This window comes from Rattus norvegicus, chromosome 9 (genome assembly GCF_021556685.1).
Source record: "Rattus norvegicus strain SHRSP/BbbUtx chromosome 9, alternate assembly SHRSP_T2T, whole genome shotgun sequence".
NCBI classification, from domain to species: domain Eukaryota; kingdom Metazoa; phylum Chordata; class Mammalia; order Rodentia; family Muridae; genus Rattus; species Rattus norvegicus.
This window is the reverse complement of record NC_141542.1, coordinates 110,008,805-110,027,194: the sequence shown is the minus strand read 5'-3', so window position 1 is coordinate 110,027,194 and position 18,390 is coordinate 110,008,805. Positions and strand designations below refer to the sequence as shown.

Here is an 18,390-nt window from a genome sequence, read left to right as displayed (position 1 = left end):
CCAAACTTTGAATGGAGCAGTGTAAAGGCAGGACGCTGATTATCCACTTAGGAGTGTATTTGTGATATGCTGAACGGCATACATTAATGTGATTTTGAGAGCTACGTAGGATTTACATCTGGCTAGTGTGGATTCTATGAGTAGTCTTGGAACCATGGGAACCATTTGGATGCTGTACACATTTTACAAAGTAATGTTATAAAATTACTTGACAAGCATTTATTTAAATACTGCAGTAGCACATCTGAGATTGCTGCCTTTTACCTAACACCTTTCTGTGATTTTAGTTCTGTTTTCAATTCAAAAAATTTAATGTAGAGGGATTTATGTGTCATGTGTCCAAAGTTCAATGGAGAATTATGAAACTTTATCCTCAAATTTGAGTAATATAGCTACCATCTCACAAGGCCCCATTATTATTGTTGTTGATGTGACGTTATTATTGTCATTGTAGTTTTAGAGACAGTGTCTCATTTTTTCACTTGTCTTGAACTTGTAGTGATCCTCCTGTTCAGCCTCTTAAGTTCTAAAACTACAGATGTGTGCCACCACAGTTACTGTTCATTTGAATTTTAAGGAAACAATTTTTTCCCTTTGAAAACTTGAAGTAAAGTTGGAAATATGACACACAGCAACTAAGAGCATTTGCTGTTCTTCTACATCACCTGAGTTTGAACCACAGTACCAAGATTGGGTGGCTCACAACGACTGTAACTCTAGCACAAAGGAGAGACAGAGATGGAGACAGAGACAGAGACAGAGACAGAGACACAGAGACAGGCAGACAGACACAAAGACAGAAAGACAGGGAGACAGAGAGAGACAGAGGGGCAGAGGGACAAAGAAAGAGAGAGAGTCAAATACATATACATAAAATATCTTTTAAAATGTACAGTAAGACAAGCAACATTTCTAGATAAGTAAAAACATTTGTTGCCAAGCTTCACAGCCTGAGTTTGGTCAGTAGGACCCACAAGGTGTAAGGAGAAACCCAACTCTTGCAAGCTGTCCTCTGGCCTCCAAGAAATAATCATATTACATGTGTGCACATGCTTAGCATGCTCACTTACATCCTAAATGCACAAATAAATGTAACTAAGTTTTAATAAGTAAAGAAAACACACAACACACTACGCATGTCCCTGAAGGAGTGAAAGCTACACTTCTCATTACCTATCAAGTAATGAGTGCATATATTCTCCAACAGAGAATGAGTTGTAGAAAGTTATCAACTGTCATCATTTCTCACATTGAAAGGGATTTTTTTCTTTTTATTGAAAATAATGTTTTTCATACAATGTATTCTGGATACAGTTTCTCCTCTACCAACTCCTTCCAGATACCCCCTCCCCCTCCCAACTCTCTCTCTCTCTCTCTCTCTCTCTCTCTCTCTCTCTCTCTCTCTACCTCTTTCTCAATCAAGCAAATAAAAACAAAGCAAAAATGTTAGATCAAAATAAAATAAATAGTGGGAAGTGCATGTGCATGTGTGTGCACACGCACACACATGTACACAACACACACATACGCATACCATAAAAAGACAGAATTGAAAACTAAAATATACAAGGAAAGGACAAGTAAGGTTAAAAAAATAAGAAGTGATCCATGAAAAGATATGTTCGTTGTGTTTGGGTGAAATTATCTGTTATTATGTGATAGATACATTGGGTTAATGGTGTTGTTTAACTTCAATGTTTCTCTTCTTTTTCATTTTTGTCTGGATGACAGGTCTATAGGTCAATATGTGATTTTTACCCGTAGTAATGTTTGGGTTTCTTTGGTTTGGTTTGGTTTGGTTCTACAAACTTTGGTTTCCTTGTTTGGTGGAATATATATATATATATATATATATATATATATATATATATATATATATATTTGCTATATCTCCCTGGGGAATTTTTGGTGAGTATATAGTGTCTTTCCCCATCTCATATGTTTATCTGTGGTTTGATGTCTATTTTTCAGATATTAAAATAGCTCCAATTGTTTGCTTCTTGGATCCATTCAACTGAAATATCTTGTGCTATCCTTTCACCTTGAAGTAACATTAATCCTTGGTGGTAAGGTATGTTTCTTGTATACAGCAGAAGGATGCGTTTATAATTCAATCTATTAATCTTTGACTTTTTGTTGGGGAATTGGGAGCATTAATTTTGAGAGTTACAAATGAGCAGTGTTATTGACACCTAGTCTTTTGCTAACAGGTGGGTGTTTCCCCTCTTTTGTTTTACAGGTGTAGAAGTACTCATTCTTCATGTTTTCTATGATATGGCTAACCTTTCAGATTGAAGTTTCTTATTTGTTTTCTAAAGCTCTCCTTAGACCTGGATTTGTAGATAAATACGGTTTAATTTTCTTTTATTTGAGAATGTTTTCATTCCTCCATCTATAGTGATTGATAGTTTTGGTGGGTATAGTAGTCTGGTCTGACATTTTTTAAATTCTTTTATTGGATTTTTTTATTTACATTTTAAATGTTATTCCCTTCCCTGGTTTCCTGCCCATAAGCCCCCTCTCCCATGCCCCTCCCCTTCTTCTATAAGGTTGTTCCCCTTCCCAACCACTCCCCCTTATCCCCACCACAACCCCTATATTGGGGAGGTGTCCAGCCTTGGCAAAACCAAGGGCTTCTCCTTCCATTGGTGCCCAACAAGGCCATTCTCTGCTACATATGCAGCTAGAGCCATGGGTCAGTCCGTGTGTAGTCTTTGAGTAATGATTTAGTCCCTGGGTGCTCTGATTGGTTGGCATTGTTGTTCTTATGAGGTTGCAAGCCCCTTCAGCTCTTTCAATCCTTTTTCTAATTCCTCCAACAGGGATCCCATTCTCAGTTCAATGATTTGCTGCTAGCATTCGCCTCTGTATTTGACATGCTCTGGCTGTACATTTCAGGAGACAGCTATATCAGGCTCCTGTCAGCATGCACTTCTTGGCTTTATCAAGCTTGTCTAGTTTTGGTGGCTGTATATATATATATATATATATATATATATATATATATATATATATACATGAGCTGGATCACCAGGTAGGGCAGGCTCTGAATGGCCATTCCTTCAGTCTCTGTTCCAAACTTTGTCTCCATATTCCCTCCTATGAATATTTTTGTTCCCCCTTTTAAGAAGGACTAAAGCATCTGCACTTTGGTCATGCTTCTTCTTGAGCTTCATGTGGTCTGGGAATTATATCCAGCTAGTTCAAACTTTTGGGCTAATATCCACTTATCAGTGAGTGCATACCATGTGTGTTTTTCTGTGATTGGGTTACCTCACTCAGGATGATATTTCTAGTTCAATCCACTTGCCTATGAATTTCATGAAGTCATTGTTTTTGATAGCTGAGTAGTACTCCATTGTGAAAATGTACCAAATTTTCTGTATCCATTCCTCTGTTGAAGGGTCTGACATTTATGACCACTAAGAGTTTGTAAAACACCTGTACAGATTCTTTTGGTATTCAGAGTCTCCATTGTAATGTTGGGTCTTATGCTACTGGCCCTGCCTTTATGTTACTTAGGTCTTTTTCTATTAGCCTTTAATTATCTTTCCTTGTTCTATGTATTTAATATATGGATTATTATATGTCAGGAAAAATTTCTTTTAAAGTCATCACTTTGTGATAGTACCCTAAGCCTCTCTTCCAGTTAATTGAAATATGTGCTACATCATGAACAATTTCAGCCAAGGGCACATAATGCCTCAACTTATTCCTTTTGTCTAAATGTAACTTCTTTGAAGTTGGGAAATTTGCCATCCTAAATTTTAAGTAGAGTTTAACTATAAATAAAATATAAAATCACTAATATTTGATTTCATAATATTAGGTGGTCTTCATAAAAACCTTTCAATAAATTAGTTTAACCTTACTTTGTTGAAATAATTAAAATTACTCTGATATTTAATAAGATCACTATTTAATGTTTTATTATTAATTCCACTCCATAAATAAATTAGTGACTTCTATAAACCTTTCCTTACCTGTACACCACAAAACTACTTCTTTAGAAATTTAGTTGTCTACAGAAAAGAGCATAGACTATTTTGTAAGCTAAAGTCTTATTACCACATTGAATTTCCTGGTTGTCCTAATCATGAGAATTATTGTAGCTGACATCAAAATATTGCAGCAGATAAGCAAAAGAGTAGTTTGCAAAGTGGACTGACTAGTGAGAGTTACGAAGGAGCCAAGGGCAGCACACTTAGTGGCCCTGGGAGGCGAATGCTGAAGGCAGTCAGGCATCTCTAGTGCAATCCTGGATCCTTCACCATCCAGCCTCATCCTGTTCTCCTCATATGGTTCCTTCTCTGTCGCTTTTCGTGCTGAAGTGTTTATAGGGGTTTCTTGCGAAAGGTGTTTGAAAGTGTAAGAATTGTGTGCAGAATAAGCTCAGCTTTTCAGAGGAAAGGGCCATAAAATCTAATACATTAATAATATATCAAGTCAGCACACAGTGACTTTTTCTTGTCAGAGAGCAACTTGAACCTGATTCAGAATCTCTGACAAAATAAATAAGGTAAAAGAGAAACTCAATTTGCCTTACCTGATGACAAAAGACAGAAGTTTGGATTAAATAGAATTATCTATGTCCTAGCAAATGAAACAAGACAAGAAGCATCATTAATATCTTCCAAGGCAGGTCTAATGATAAAAAGGCTTCATTCAGAACAGGTTATATTTTCTGGTTGAATGTCTGTGTGCTAAAGGGAAGGTAATCAATTCAACTCTGTTACCACAATTGTAGAAATAGTTTGATCCATTTTAAAGGAATCATAAGCTAAATATTAGCCTCAAAATATTAAAATATAGATATTAAAGTCAGGTGAGGTACCTGACACTTGTAACTCCAACAACTTGAAGGCTGAATCAGGAGAATTGTTGCTAGTTGAAGACTTGCCTTGGCTACATAGCAAATTTAAGAGAAGTACATATTTGAAATACATATTGAGACCCAGTTTCAAAAGAACAAAACTATATAATATTAATAATTCAAAAATATATAAATACAAGCATTATTTAAGCATCAACTTGAATTTTCTTTTCTATAAACAACAATATTTTCTCCTGTTAAAAACATTAGTCAAGAGAGAGATATATGTTTATACAAAGATATGGAATATATCTCTCTAGAACAAATGCTGCAAACCTTTAATATAGTTCCTCATGCTGTGATGTCCTACAACCATAAAATTATTTTGCTGTAATTTCATGACTATAATTTTGCTGTTTTAAATTGTAAATATCAGATATTTAAATATCTGACATGCGGGATATCTGATATGTGACTCATGTGAGAAGGTCATTTGACCCCCAGATCATGACCCACAGGTTGAGAACTAATGCGCTATAATTAAATGTTAAATATGCATATTTGTTGAAATTTTGATTTCATTGTCTGTTCCTTTTTTAACCACAATTTTTGCACTTGAAATATTTTAAAATATTCCAATCCTTGTTATTAAACTTGAATAGACAAATTATGTAGTTATCAAGTTAGGATCTGGCAGGCACATGGAACTGATGTATAGCGGCCTAGATATATTGACTCACAAGCTGACTTTTTTACAAAAACAAACCATCAGTGCTTTCCTTGTGTACTGCACCCTTGGAAGAATTACTTCCACCCCTTTCTAGGATTTCTTGAACCTTCTATACATGCCAGTAATATTTTGGCAATTGTTTTCAGTTACTTATAAGTGAATTTAAACCAATACACCATATGAAAAGCATTACAACTGTTCAATTAAAGAACACAAGGTGATTGTTCCTCTAGATGTTTTTAGCAGTGTGTGTGTGTGTGTGTGTGTGTGTGTGTGTGTGTGTGTGTGTGCACATATACATGCCTATAGTTGGAAAACCTGTTAACTATGGTATGGCCTTTGATTTGACTCTCATCCGTCCCCTCAAAGCCTTCAAGAGACAATAGATTTCAAATGAATCCTTTCTTTTTATTATTCTACATTGTTTTTCCTTCTCTTTAGAAAGATTAAATTTGCCAAGATTTGAAATACCTCACAATGTTTTCTTGTATAAAGGCTATATTTAAATAGAAAGATTTTTCAGTTCTTTTGTTTTTGGTAGATATCAAACCCAAAAATTCACAATTAATGTAAAACAATTAAAAAAATTACAAACATAAAAGCTGGATTGTGCTGAGAAGGCAGAATTGGGGATCCCTGCAGCTTGCTGGCAAGTGGTAGATACCACATCTCAGAAGGTATACTGAAAATTCATAGCAAACACTGGACATCCACCTCTGGGCTTCACATATATACATGCACACACTTGTGCGTGCTGCCACACATCATCCACACACGTATACATATGCCCACATACAAGCAAAAGTGCTCTCTCCTTCTCCCTCTCCCCTACCTCTCTCTCTCACACATACATACAGACACCACAACAAAGGAAAGTATTCAGAACAGTTTCACAGAAAAGAAAATCTATGTATAGAGTAGGAAAACATCAAAAAAATTTCTTCCATAATTAAATGCTAAATTTTAGAATGTGTGATTTCTTCTCACATGTATAAACTTGTCTTCACTAAGCCATCAGTATGTCTTTTCCTGTGCCTATGTGTGATCTCTGGCAGAGATAGTCAGTGAAGAGAGAGATATAACCAGGTTACTATTCAAATAACTACGCATTGGGTCTTATAAGGTATGAAGTTCAAGCTTATTGTTTGGAATTCCACATGTTGAGAAAAGTTTGCTTTTAAAAAATGGTAATCTCTACACATCAATAAATATACATTTAGAATAGCCATTCTGTCTTTTCCTGGCACCAACTATCCCCCTTCACTGAGTTCATCAATCCTAAAGACAGCACTGCCAGCATGTCTGATTAACTGTCCTACAAAGTTGCAGACATTAGACTGTCTACATGTTGAAAATGTCTCTGGACATAGCTGAGAATGAGATACAAGTTTGATACACATGCGGGAAATGTGCTTGACCTTCAAACCACAGAAAGTTTCTTCCATTACTGGCTGGCTGCACGTGTTTGTGGTGACTGCTGCACTCATTGAGACTCTCATGGCCCAGGATGCTATGGTCCAATGGCAATATCTTCTCAGGATCATGCAGCAGCTATGTAACTTTAATTTTCTCAAATCCTATTTTTAATTATGATTCTTAAATGCTTTATTTCCTTATAATCCACCACTCACCAGAGGTGGTAGGAAAGAAAGGATGCAAAGGAAGTGGACCTGTTTAGAAAGGTTCTTTGGAGCAACTCCATTCACCTAAAGTGCCCTGCTACTAGCAGACATACAAGTCATCTCTGAGGAAACAATGACTAGGGTCCATAACTTGAACAAGATGATGGCCAATGGTATCCTGAAGTTACCTGCTATCAGTGCCGATGATTCCATCACCAAGAGTAAGTTTGACAACTCTATGGCTATCAGGAGTCACTCATAGGTGTCATTAAATGGTCACAAATATGATAATTGTGGGTAAGCTGGCAGTGGCAGCAGGCTGTAGTGATGTAGGAAAGGGATGTGTACAGACCTTGAGTGATTTCAGGACCTGAGTCATCATCACCAAGATTGACACCATCATTGTGGCTGCCTTGGAGGTCTATGAGTTGAATACCATGGACAAAGCCTATAAGGAGGGCAGCATCTTTGTCACCACCACAGGTTGTGTTGATATCATGTTTGGGCAATACTTTGAACAGAAGAAGGGATATCATTGGATATTTCCATTAATTAATTTATGTATTCACTTTATATACCTATCACTGCTCCCTCCCACCAATCCTCCCACACACATCCCCTCCCTATCCCGGATCCCCTTCTCCTCTGAGAAGGGGAAGCTCCCACCATGTCCTTCAACCCTGGCACATTAAGTCTCTCCAAGGCTAGGCATATCCTCTCTCACTGAGGCCAGACAAGGCAGCCAAGTTAGGGCAACAGGATCCACGAACAGGCAACAGCTTTAGGGACAGCCCCTACTCCAGTTGTTGGGGAACCCACATGAAGATAGAGCTGTATATCTGCTACATACATGTGGTGTGCCTAGGCCCACCTGTGTATGCTCTTTCATTGGTGGTTCAATGTTTGAGAGCCCCCAAGGGTCCAGGTTCGTTGACTCTCTTGGTCTTCTTGTGGAGTTCCTATTGCTTCCAGAACCGTTGATCCTTCTACCAACTCTTCCTTAAGACTCATTGAGCACTGACCAATGTTTGACTATGGTCCTCAGTAGCTGTTTCAAACATTAGACATTTTGATGTGGAGATTGATGTAAAGTGATTCACTGTGTTAAAAGTGAACATCAAGCACCAGGTAGACCACTTCTGGCTGACCAATGGGCACTGCATTATTGTGTTCATTGAGGAACTACTGGTCAACCTCTGTTGTTCCATGGGCTGTCCCAGCTTTGTGATGAGCCACTCTCTCACAAATCAGAAGATGGCACAAATTGAACTGTGGATCCATCCAGACAAGGACTCAGTTGGGGTTCACTTCCTAAGTCCAATACATAAGTTGATCAAAATAGTATGTTTCAAAATCATGCAAATCGGCAACTTTTCTCCATACTAATAAAGAACGTGTCAATTAAAAAAAACAGAAAAAAACAATCCTGTTTATAGTTTGTTCCATAAATAAATAAATCTAATAAAGGAGGGGAAAGATCTAAGCAATCAAAACAAAACTGAAGAAAATACAGTATGGAGAGACCTCATCCAAGTTCTTGAATAACCAGAAATAGTATTATAAAAACATTAATGCTATAAAAATAGGTTGTTAGAACAACCTACAGATCTAACACAATCTCCATCCAAAGTCTGATTTTTTTTACAGGATAAGAAAAAGATACTAAGGTCATTATAAGAACATAAATGAACACAAACAGCCATTGCAATCCTAACCAGAAAAACATCATGCTGGAACTAGTACCTGACCTCAGACCTTACCACAGAGCCACAGTATTGAACACAGCTGAAGAGTAATACAAAAACAAACCCATAGACAAAGAAGAAGGGAACAATGGATGCAGAAGTGAACACACAGATACAGGTATCTAATATGTCAAAAATGTTCATTTGAGGGGGAGAGTAGTCTCTTCAAAAAATCGTTGGGAAATTGGTATGTAAAAATAAAGTTAAATCCATAATTTACATCTTGGACCAAAGTAAATAGAACTAGACTAGTAACTTTAGAATAAAAACCAAAGATTGTGAATGTTTTAAATAAAAATACAGGGGAAGTGTTTTAAGACACGAGCATAAGTAAGAATTTTCTGGGGAAAAAAAAGACACCAATAACAGAGGTAATTATCTTAGAACTAGTAAAGTTTCATAAAATTAAAAATCTCTTCACAGAAAAAAATCATTTCTGTGAAAAGGCTCCAGGAAAAAGTTCTAAAAAGGAATTAATACCTGTAATTTATAGAGAAACCCAAGTATTCACTCTAAAACCACAATCATGCATTTAGTAAATCATTTAATTAGTTGAAAAGACATTTCCAAAAGGAAGAAATACAGATGGCTAATAAACATTTGAAAATATATTTAATATCTTTATCCTTCAGAGAAATGCAAACAGAAATTACCGTGATATTCCACCTCATCCCAGGCAGATTGGCTATCATAAAGATGATAACACATGCTAATAAAGATAAAGAAGAGAAATGTGCTACAGGTAGGAATGGAGACTTGTCTTAGTCGGGGTTTCTATTCCTGCACAAAACATCATGACCAAAATGCAAGTTATGGAGGAAAGGGTTTATCCAGCTTACATTTCCACATTGCTGTTCATCACCAGAGGAAGTCAGACTAGAACACACACAGGGCAGAAACCTGGAGGCAAAAGCTGATGCAGAGGCCATGGAGAGGTGCTGTTTACTGGATTGCTTCCCCTGACTTGCTCAGCTTGCTTGCTTATAGAACCCAGAACTACCCAGGAATTACATCACCCACAATGGGCTGGGTCCTCCCTGCTTGATCACTAATTGAAAAAATGTTTTACAGCTGGATCTCATGGAGGAATTTCCTCAAGGGAAACTCCTTTCTTTCTGATAACTCCAGCTTGTGTCAAGTTGGCACACAAAACCAGCCAGGACAAGAAGCAACTGTAGAAATCAGTATGTAGGATCCTCAAAAACTACAAGTAGAACTACCATGTGATCAAGCTACAGAACTTCTGTGTGTATAGCTAAAGGCTTCTAAGTCAGAATAGCAGAGAGATACCAGCACATCTATGTCTACTGCACAATAGCTATGTTGAGGACAGTCTAGTAGTTGATTAGCAGATGAATGAATAAAGAAATTCTACACATATTTACAGTGAGATTTTATTCATCAATAAAGAGAAAAAATTCTGAAACTTTCAGGAAAAGGAGTAGAATTGTAGAACTTAATATTAACTGAGTATTCTAGACTTAAAAAATTGTATATTTTCTCTTACATGCAAAATCTATATTTAAAATTTAAATGTATGTATTATGTATGTATGTATGTATGTATGTATGTATGTATGTATGTATGAAGCATGCATACTCCTGGGGGGTCATGTCTAGGATGTAAATGTAGATAACAGAGTTTGATATGTGAGAAGGAGAGCTAAAGAAAGGCAAGAACAAGAGATTATGCAGTATATACAATATTAAACTTGAAGGTGAGACAGTTGGGGCAAAGTGGTATGAGCAAGAGTGGGAAGAGCCCCCTCCTGGAGGCTCAGAAAACATCACAGTCTAAAGGGGGGTTGAAAGGTTTTCAAAATCAGAAATCTAGGAGGACTGAGGCAAAGCAGTGCTTTTTAGACATGAGAAAACCACTACACTCATGAAGACATACATAGCAACAAACACCTCGCAGCTATAGTTGCCTGCACAGGGTGAAGCCAGTCAATAAACCATCATGGAGAAGTAAGTGGCTCAGTATGTGCTGACGACCTGAGGCACTATTGATAGTTGATGGCAGGAAGAGGAAAGAAAGCCACTTTTCTTTAGAGGTATGGTCACTGGGAGGTCAACCATGCTTCACCCATGTATAAATAAGCGGCACAAACTAAATATAGTGGAACATTTTTTAAAATAAAGAATGGAGTTAGGAGAAGGAGTAGAGGAGCTTGGGGTCAATGCAAAAAGGGGTGAATATGACTGTGTGTGTTTGTGCCTGTGCCTGTGCGTATATGTCCCTGTGTCTATCTGACTCCCTGTTGGTGTGGTGTGTAAATGAAACTGCCCAAACGAAACACACTATTTAGTATAGTAACTGAAAACTTGATTTAAATTTTTATTTATTGAATGAAAAATATCATTGAAGCAGCATGTCCTTTTCAAAATCCAAAGTGACCAAATGAATGAATATAGCCACACCCCCAGGCACCAGAGTAAGAATGAACATTGCCTAAGTGAAAACCATGTATGCGTTCTATCCAGTCAAATAGTCCTCCCTCCGCCCTCATAATCTGCACTGATCTAGATTCCACTGCCGGACCTTTAGAAGAAACAACACATGGACACAGAGTCCTTAAAATTGAGACATTTTCATGAATGGTGTAGTGAAGATGGTCAGCAGTTAAGGAATTATATTGTAAAATAATCCCTTCTCAGTATATAGATCTGGCTGGCAGTAACTTGATGAATATAGTCCAAGCTGACTTCAGGCTTATAGCGATTTTTTTTATTTAAGTAAGTGTTTTGATTATGGGCATGCATTATTGCTGGGGGTTGGGGGTTCAGCCTCTGTGTGGTCTTCTTTTTTGTTGTGGGTTCCTCTGAAGGCAGCAGAGGGGGAAGAACATCAGTGGAGGGTAAGACTTTCATCTGATGAGACACTTAGGTTTGCTGTATGATAATAAAGAGTTTACTTAACTAAGTCTAAGTACTTTGCTGCTGTAGCTGACCTGCCTTCTGTGTTCCTCTGAGGCCAGGAACTGCAATCTCTGGCACTTAGCACCTCATCCTAAAACAGCGTTTATTCCGTCTCAGCAGGAACTGCACAATTCTAACTTTCAGCCTGCTAGTTGCACAGGAAGAAAGAGGGACACTTTGAAAAGTCAGTTTAGCATTTATTTCTAAGTTGTAAAAAGTTTCCTATGAAAGCTCTCTAAGAAAAAGGGAAAAGGCAGAAAGACCCTAAGCGGGCCAAGGAAAATTTGTGCCCCTCTCTTTGACTTATACATCTTTCAGAATACATGATCACATGATTAAACCTTCATCACACGTTTACACATAAACTCAAATCACAATTCAAAGAAGAAGTTTACAATAGAGAATGTTTACACATGTATCCATTAGGTGTAATTACCTGGCTAAACATCCATCACTTGTCACAGCTCCACAGATTCATGAAGAGTTAAAAACCATAACTAAGTTATTAGTGAAGTTTTGTGTAGATAAACCCAGTCAATATTTTACCCTCTGTCCTAGCACCTACAATAAATCATTAGTTCCCTTTTTATGACCTTTGGTTAATGGTTTTATGACCTCTTCGAATATGCTCTGAGTAGGAGAAAGTCTGGTTACCATCTAGAAGCAATTAACTGGTGACAGAGATTGGCAGGGTTCTCATTGAAGTTTTGACTATCAGAAAGGACCTAATAGCAGTCCCTAAGGACTGCTATCAGAAAGGACCTAATAGCAGTTATTAAGCAGTCTATAAAAGAGTTTAATAACCACTGATACAACTTTAGGAATTCTTACAGGATCATCATTAAGACAAGAAGTCGTCTATTTGTCTATATAGCATCACTACAAGACAGTACATCTTCATGGGTCTTCAGAGATCTGCTCAAAAGGGTGGGCTAATACCTAGTGATTGTTATATATGTTTAATAATAACAGGAAATGCACATTAATAGCAGGAATCTTTCCTAAAGTGATTTTCTTCCGGACCTTGCCTATAGGAGCAAATCTGTCATGGATTATTCATTAATCCAAAGCAGACTCACCACAGGAAGATCACCTGCTAGTTATCAGCTTATCTTAGGATGGCTCCTGACACATTATTATATTCACCTAGGAATCTTTATTTTCAACAGATTAAAATACCAAAGGCTTCACCTGTATTTTGGGTATAGTCATACTCGTTCCGCAAGATGGCTGACAAGCATGCAGGTACATATGAGTGAGCGGCGGTAGAGCTCAGAATATAGCAAAGGTTTTATCAGTATAACATGCCATAACATGCATTTGTACTACCTCAAAATTTTATTTCTCTCAAGACACAATGTGTTTCCACATTGGATTTATTCAAGAGTCAGATAAAACCTAAAAGGTATCAAACTAGATGGGTTTGGGGGTTTGGGTGGGTTTTTGGGGGGGGTGTTTGTTTTGTTTTTAGAATTTGTTAAACTTCAGATTTTCTGTATTTCTATAGCATCCATATTAAAGATGCAAATAATAGCAGCTGAAGAGAGACTCAACAGCACTAGCTGCTCTTATGCAGGACCCAAGTTCAATTCTCAGGATCCATATGACAGCTTACCGCCATCCATAGACCTAATTTTAAAATCCAGTGGTATCTTTTGGGCTCTGCAGACACATAGAATACAGGTGACATGGAGACATACATTCAGGCAAAATATCCCCACATAAAATAGATTAAAATTAACATTTTAAAAAGATAGGGATCATCATACATAGATGTTAGTTATTTGGTCCAGGGCAAGCAGTAACAAAGTAAAGCCCAAATCTTCGGACCACAAAATCAGCTGAACTTGGGAAAATTGTCACCTATTTTCTATAGTGAAAACTAAGGAAAGGCATTCGTGCAGCAGGTGCTTGTTGTTAAATTCAGTCCCTGAGTGTTCATTATGCACGTGGCTGACCCAGTGAGGCCAACAAGCTACTGGAAATTTAGAAAAGCAACAATGGATCTGCACACCGCACTATGGGACCCATAGACAGGCACAGAGTGAGGAATGTGTTGCAAATAAGTGACATTTCAATAATGCATCCTTTCAAAGTAGCATCAAGAAAGGGAAACCTTTACTGCCCTGCTTTGAAATGTCAGCATGCTGCTTCGGGGATTTGCTGAACTCCTTACCCTGCTGAACTCTTAACCTCCATTGATCTGAAGTTCTTATTCTAAAGAAAAAAAAAAGAAGGAAAGAAAAAGAAAGGAAGGAAGGAAGAAAGAAAGAAAGAAAAGAAAGAGATAACCTTCGCTCACAAACTCAAGGAGAAACAGACACATAAATTATAGATTCTCTGATTTTTTAAAACTGGAATAGCTGCACCTTGCCCAATATATGCAACCTGACAGATTTTCATCCTTCTTGACAATCTCAGAATTATCATCATGCAGTCAGAGTAAGGTTCATGTTTGGAAAACAGATGAAGATGTGGGGGTGGGAAAGAGCTGGTTCTCCTTACTAAAAGGCTCCATTCTGTCCACTGTGTGTCAAAACTATAACCTAACAACACTGAAATGCCACATGGTCCAAACAATCTGATCACCTTTGGTGAAAATGGCTGACTAATTAGAATATATAAGGCTGCGTCCTGATGTGTGTATTGGTCAAGTTTTACTATCCTAAAATGAACACTTCCTGTCTCCCTAAAAAGTACTTCCCGTCTTTCTTTTCCAGTCTTTTTAATTTCTTTTGTGCAATTTGAGGCACAGAACATGATGACTTAAGATACACATAAAGTGAAACAATGTAACGTATCATACGTTGCTCATTTCCCGGGTCCCCCACTGATTATCAGAATATAGTGTACTGTACTAACTGTGGTTCCACATTGTACACGAACTCTCTAAACTCATCCTTCACATATTTACTAACTGGCATCCTTCGTCTCCCTATTTCTTTCCCCAGCCCAATTCTGGTAACTATTACTTTACTTTTCTTTATACAGATGCAAATAAACTTGCCTTTTTAAAGATTCCAAATAAATGTAAAATCCTGAAATAACTTGCCAGACTGTGCGTCTGCCTCGCCGATGGGGTGCCTAGAGCACCTCAGGCTCACCTCTCTGGGGAGGCAGACACAGTCTTTAATGGGGCCCACAGTCTGGTTTTCTGGATGGGAAACGGTGGAATGATTGCTGTGGTTTCCAGTCTCCTGTGTACCCAGACACCACTGGCATACTACTGGGAGTTGGGATCAAGCTCCCTGTCTGTGCCTCCCCTCAGGGCGTCCATGTGCCAGGCAGGAAGGGGTAAGGGTGAGCCTGGGACAGGTGTTTGGTTCTGAGTGAGTGCATAGAGTGCATAGGATCTGGAAGAAAGAAGGTCTTCTCTGGGAGATTTAGGGTCCACTCTTTCCTATGAATACTCCCCCTCCCCCAGCACAGTCCCAAGGATCCACAGCGGTCCTTGATGAAGACAGTCTGTGCTTGTTCAAACTGCTTGATTTGATGGTGGATGAAAATGCATACACCGAATTCAGGGTGTACCAGGGATTAAATACCTTTGGGGAGAAGAAATGCCCAGGAAGAAAGGCTTATTGGCTGATCTCTCAGGGCCTATCTAGATACCTCATTAGCATGAAGAATTCCAGGTTTTTGTGCTACTTGACATTTTGCCATGGTCCTCTCAGTGGAGTGTTGTGGTTATCTGTTGCAGATCAGATAGAGAGAGGCAGTCAGGGAGCTGACCCCCCTTATACCATTCTCAATTCTGAGATTTACGGCATTTGGGCGCACTCAGCCTCACCAGTTCTTCTGTCTGGTGGCATGGTCCACTTGCCCCACAATAGCTTTATTTCTTTCTCTACGTCATTTCACCTAACATAATGTTCCCCAGCTCTACCAATACCGTGTAAATCGTAAGATGTATTCCTTTATGTATTCCTCTGTGTATGTGTGGCGTGTGTGTGTGTGTGTGTGTATTGTGTGTGTGTGTGTGTCTGTGTGTGTGTGTGCATACTTATGCGAGCACATAACTCATAGTTTCCTTATTTGACCCTGTTCATCAAATGAAAACTATCTAGTTTCCAGGATAGTCACACTTGAATAATTCTGTAATGAATGTCAAAGTGCAGTGTTTAAAGAAGTGGTAAAGTTTTTTTTTTCATGTAATACCCAGGAAATATTGTGGGTTCATGGGGTTATTCTCTTGTTAATTTCATTAGGGCTCTTCTAATGTTTTCTGTGATGTTTATTGCCAATGCCACACTGGTTTTATTATTATAGCTCTGTAGTATGGTTTGAGGTCAGGGATGGTAAGACTTCCAGCACTGCTTTGGAGTTTCCATTTGTTTTGTTTGTTTTGCTTATTCAGAATTGTTTTAGCTATCCTGGGATTTTTGTGTTTCCATACAAAACTGAGAATTGCCCTTTGAAGATCTCTGAAAAATTTGTTGAAACTTGAGTGGGGCTTGCAGTGATTTTGTAGATTGTTTCGATAGAATAGGCATTTGTACTACATTAATCCAACTATATTAAAATACTATAATATTTTTACTATATTAATCTATGAGCAAGGGAGATTTTTCCGTCTTCTGATATCTTCTTCAATTTCTTCAAAGAATTAAAGTTTTTGTCATACAGATCTTTCACTTGCTTAATTAGTTACCCCAAAATATTTTATATTATTCGAGGCTATTGTAAAAAGTGTTGTTCCCTGATTTCTTTCTCAACATATTTGTTATTTATATATAGGAAGACATCGAGGCTACTGGTTGTTGTGATTTAATTTTGTATTTGGCTATTTTTTATGAGCGTGTTTATCAGCTTTATGAGTTCCCGGGTGAAATTTTTAGGGTAGCATTAATACTATCTTATCATCTTCAAATAAAGATACTTTGACTTCTTCCTTCCCAATTTTAGCCCCTTGCTCTTCCTTTATTGTCTTATGGCTCTAGCAAAGACTTCAAGTCTATATTGAGTAAGAATGGATCAAGTGGACAACCTTATCTTGTTTCTGATTTGAGTGGAATTGCTTTGAGTTTCTCTCAATTTAACGTGATATTGGCTATAAGCTTGCTGTGAACTGACTTTTTATTATGTGGAGGTTTGTCCCCTGTATCCCTAATTCCTCCAGGACTTGTATCATAAAGGGGTGTCAGATTTTTGTCAAAGGCACTTTTCTGCATCTGATAAGATGATCAAGTCTTTTTGTCTTTCCGTTGATTAATTGTGATGATTTCATTAAAATGATGAGAGCTCATATATTTAAATCCTTAGTTACCAGAGAGTGAAACTACTTAAAAGGATTGTGAGGTGTGGCCTTCTTGGAGGAAGTATGTCATTGTGCATGGGCTTTGAGAGTTCAAAAACCCACCTCAGGCCCAGGCACTCTTGGCCTCTCTCTGCCTATGGACCAGGACTTAGCTCTCAACTATGTTTCCGATGACATACCTGCTGTCATGCTCCCAGCCATGATGATAATGGACTGACTTCTTCAACTATAAGCAAACCCCCAGTTAAATGCTTTCTTTTCTAAGAGTTGCCTTATCATAGTATCTCTTAAATATTCAAGACATTTATAAAGTAGATTACTTTGATCACAAGGAAACTAGAGAAAATATTTGAGTAACATTAGATCTGAATATCAAAATATATAAATCTAAAAACTGAGTAACAAAGTCAAATCAACTAATTTAAAGTGGCAAAAAAATCACAATAGTATTGCAATTTATGAACACAATTTTATTTACTCACTGGTTAGTGAATATTTGAGTTATTTCTACTTTGGAGGTTATGACTAACAATGTTATATAAACATTCATGTACAGGTTTCACAGTGGACATGTTTTTATTCTACTTAAGTATGTAACAGGGAATCAACTTGCTTAGATATGACTGAATTGACATGCTGAAGAAATGCCAAACTTTTGAAGAATGATGCCGTTCTACATTTCTATATGAAACACAATTCAGATCCTTCCCCACATGCTAGCATTCATATTTTCAATCAATTGGTAAAACATTTTCATTGGTCCCATCTTTTTTAAATGTACAATTGTGGTTTTAGGACTTCAGAATTAGGAGAAGGCATTGGTATAGAAGACAAAATAGTGATTAAATTGAACTGTAAAAATTAAAATCATATTTCTCGAGTAAGGCAATTCACAGACACAGAAATCTAAGTACAGTTAGAATATCGTTGGTGTGCACACACTCTGATAATGAATACTTCTCTCAAAAATCACAGAAGCTGTATTTCAGGAAATGACTTACTTTTAGTTAGGTGGAAGGAGCATCTATACGTCTGTACGATTATTTGTACAAATGACAGGAGGTAGAGCATCTAGGCGGTCCGCTGAGGTAACGGTCCAGGAGAAAACCTGAACATTTGGCTGTAGTAATTGAAGGCAAATAAGGAGCTGTGAAGAGACGCACGCACATTTTTTTTCCTTTGCAATGGAGAGATTTAAAGTGGAATCTCGGTCCAATTTTTTGAGCATTTGGGAATCTATGATGTAGTGTGAAGTAAGCAGGTGGCAAGGTTAAAGCACAGGTCAAAATGATGATTTAACAGCAG

The 18,390-nt window shown here is 37.6% G+C and overlaps 1 pseudogene; it reads left to right on the top strand.

Moving 5' to 3' along the window:
* The first annotated feature begins 6,950 nt into the window (after positions 1-6,950).
* Ahcy-ps2 (adenosylhomocysteinase, pseudogene 2) lies at positions 6,951-8,551 on the top strand (annotated as a pseudogene).
* Positions 8,552-18,390: the final 9,839 nt, after the last annotated feature.